A 3,504-nucleotide genomic window follows, 5' to 3' on the forward strand; every position below is an offset into this window, starting at 1 on the left:
AGAGGGGGGTGAGGGCAGGAGTGGGGGAGATGGGGGGTAATGTGGGGATAAGGACACGTATGTAATAACTTAATCAATAAGGACATTTAAAAAAAAAGAAAATCCTGCATCCTGCTTCGTCGGGCTCCAAACCTACTCGCCAGAAGCGGCCACAGTTTGGGCTGTTTCTTCTGCATATTCTTTCCATAATATGCTTTTTCTGGAAACCTGCATTTTCTTAACAAACACTAAGGAGTCCCTCCTGCGGCAGGAGCAGCGCGGGCTGCTTCCCGCCTACCTCGCCCCTGCCCAGCTCTGCCCTACCTGCCGCTGGCTTCTGACCATGCCCGGAAGGCCCCCATTCCTCCCGAGACCCGGCTGTTAGCCTCCTGCCACCGTGGCCTTGCCGATCAATATTCCTTGCTGTGCATGTGGCAGCTTCTGGAGCGAGCAGAGCCATCGAGGAACTACAGGCCCCTCCTCACCTGCAGCCCAGGGCCCAGCAGGCAGCGTGGTTGGGGATCAGACGGATCTGACTTGGGTCCTTCCTGGCAGGTGTTTTAACCTCTCTGTGCCTCAGTGTCCTCATCTGTATAATGGGGGCGGCGGGGGCGTGTTTGAGCTGTCTAAAGTGATGTGCTTCCCCTCCTCCTCTTTCCCGCCACTTGTCTAAGCCACCAGTGTGTCTGTCTGGGCTGAGTAACTCCTCTCCCAGAGGAAGGGAGATCTCAGGTGAAAACTAAAGGGGAGAGGACGGTGCCTGCGGGGAAGAAGTCAAACGTGTCCTCCCCCAACCCCCTTCTCTCCACAAAGTAAGGAGGGGTGAGAGGACAGGACCAAGAAGATGTGACAGCTTCCTGCTCAGGCATTGCTGATCCACTCAGTCGCCCACCCAAGTATGATGGGAGCACCTGCTCCGTGCCAGGCCCTGAACTGGTGACACAGTGGTGGGTGTGGCACAGTCCCTGCCCCTGGGGCTCACAGCCTAGATGTGTGCTCAGGCAGGTGTGGGGGGCGGAGGGGATGGTCACAGGACAGGGCAGGGCACCTAACCCCGTTTACTGGGGTGGCTCAGGCAGAATTTCAGGAGAAGGGCCAGCCAGGGCAAACGAGCAGAAGTGGGCCCAGCAAGGGGCTACGAGGAGCACTCACTGAAGACTTTAAAACAATGGCAAGAGCTCTGGCAAATGTCACCGGGAACTGTCTCTGCTCTCAGCTGCCCCGAGAGCCTGCCGTTTCCGTCCTGCCCTGGAGGCCAAGGTGGAAGGGAGGCCCGAGAGCGTTTCCAGAGCGTGTTTGTCCAACAGCCCCTCCCAGGGGCCAGCCGACCCAGAATGGCATTTTCCGCCCTTTGTTTGGCTGTATTCTCCCATCTCTCTTCTCCATGGGTCATATCCTCTCTTTATGGGGGAATGCTCCTGGGACCCTCCGGCCACTTCCTCCCAGGACACCGCTGCTCCCACCATTCGCATCCTCTGGGTCCCAGGGAGGACCGTGTGGTCCTCAGGGTGCGCGTGGCCAGTCAACAGGAACAGGCTGGCACGCAACCGCGAAGAGCCATGGAGATGAGCTGGACCGACGGTGAGTCCTGCGAATCTCCCAGGAATCACGTCTTCCAGGAGCCTCCCCAAGGGGAGAGGGTGCTGGTGGGGAGAGAACGCCAGGGAGCGCAGAGGCAGAGCGCGGGGAAGCTGGGACACCCCTCCAGATGGAGCCTGTGGAGCAGGAGAGGAGGGAGGGAGCACAGAAGAGAGGCAGAGTGGACAGGCTTGGGGCCTTGCTCATTGTGGGGGGCGACAGAGGCCCCAGGGTGACTTCTGGGCTTAGAGGCCGAGTGAGCGGCTGGTCACCAGTGACTCACGGTGGGAGCAGGTTGGACCGACATCCATGGTTAGGTGGTGTTGCCGTGCAGAGTGGGGTGGGAGAAAGGGGTCTCCTGGGAAGCTGGTCCTTTTATATTTATGAATTGAACCCACTGTACACTTAAGGTTCCTGCGACTGACATCGGTTATACCTCATAAAAAAGTCAGGAGAAAAGTGCAAGGAGATCAAAGTGCAGAAGGGAATGGGAGCCCAGCATAAGGCCAGAGGCCATGTTCCCATCTGCATCATCCATCCATCCATTACCCACTCATCCATCCGTCTGTTCATGCACCCATCCATCCAGCTAGCCAGCCAGACAGCAGTCCTTCCGCCAGTTCGTCCATTTGTCCACCCGTCTGTCCGTCCATCCATCCATCTATCCATCCATCCATCCATCCTCAGTCCCTCCTGTGAGGTGTCATCAGTTGGCTCTTGGGCCCTGAGAAGGTCTGGGGAATGCTCTCCAGCCATTTGTTCTGCCCTCAATTAAAACCCCAGGGACGCCAAGACCGGTTTGGCTCAGTGAATGGAGCATCGGCCTGCGGACTGAAGGGTCCCAGGTTCGATTCCGGTCAAGGGCATGTACCTGGGTTGCGGGCACATCCCCAGTGGGAGGTGTGCAGGAGGCAGCTGGTCGATGTTTCTCTCTCATCGATGTTTCTAACTCTCTATCTTTCTCTCTTCCTCTCTGTAAAAAATCAATAGAATATATTAAAAAAAATAAAAAATAAAAATAAAACCCCAGGGCACAGCCAAAGGCCGGAGTGGGCAGGTGTGGCTCCTGGGCTCCTCCACGTGGTGCCCACTCCTGCTACAGTTATGATCAGACCACGAAGACCTGTCCCTAAATATGGGAGGCCCTCCCTACAGGCAACTCACAGAGCAGAGATGAGGGATATCCCTCTGTCCCTAACCAAGCAAGGCTCACCACCATCTCAGGCCACAGCTCTGCCCAGCGTCTCCTAATGACTCGGGGACCCCCTGGAGTGACCACTGAACTCTAGTATGACCATACTAGTTATTATCTTGAACACTGCACCGCCTCATGTCCCTGCACCTTCCTGCGGCCAGAAGGCCCTTCCCTCCCTTCCTTACCTGCTACTTATATTCTGCTCACCCTCTAAGGCCCAGCTGAGTGCCACCTCCTCCAGGCAGCCTTCCTTGAGCTCTCCGAATGAGCTAAGTGCCCATTCTCTGTGTCCCCACGATAGCTTGCTGTGCCCACTTCCATCCTGTCTCCTGAAATTACCTTTCATGTGTTGTCTCCCCTGTGGATCCTGAGTTCCCTGCTCAGGGGCCGGGTCTGACCCCTCACTGTCACCCAGAGGAAGGGCTCAGCAAACATATGCTTGTACTTTTGCTTTTATGTATGTATGTATGTATTTATTTTTTTAAATGCATCACATGCTTATTAAAAACATTAGTTTGGGGAAACACAAAGTAGAAACCATTGCATTAAATGGCTTTTAAATAGCCTATGGATTTAATTTTCCTCTGTTCTCTATGACTTTCATTTAATACAAATACTTTAGAGTTTTTCTGTTTTGTTTTGGGTTTTTTTGTTTGTTTTTTTATTATCTAACATAGTTTTATTTTTTTTAGTTAAATCTTTATTGTTCAGATTATTATAGTTATTCCTCTTTTTTCCCCCCCCCCATAGCT

General features: G+C 54.1%; 1 protein-coding gene across 3 annotated transcripts in view; it reads right to left on the reverse strand.

Annotated features, from left to right (window-relative positions):
• Nucleotides 1-3,504, reverse strand: part of LOC102753826 (chromosome unknown open reading frame, human C14orf159) — an 80,046-nt gene that overhangs the window by 4,452 nt on the left and 72,090 nt on the right. The window lies entirely within an intron of this gene.

The sequence above is a fragment of the Myotis davidii genome, unplaced genomic scaffold (genome assembly GCF_000327345.1).
Source record: "Myotis davidii unplaced genomic scaffold, ASM32734v1 scaffold732, whole genome shotgun sequence".
NCBI classification, from domain to species: Eukaryota; Metazoa; Chordata; class Mammalia; order Chiroptera; family Vespertilionidae; genus Myotis; species Myotis davidii.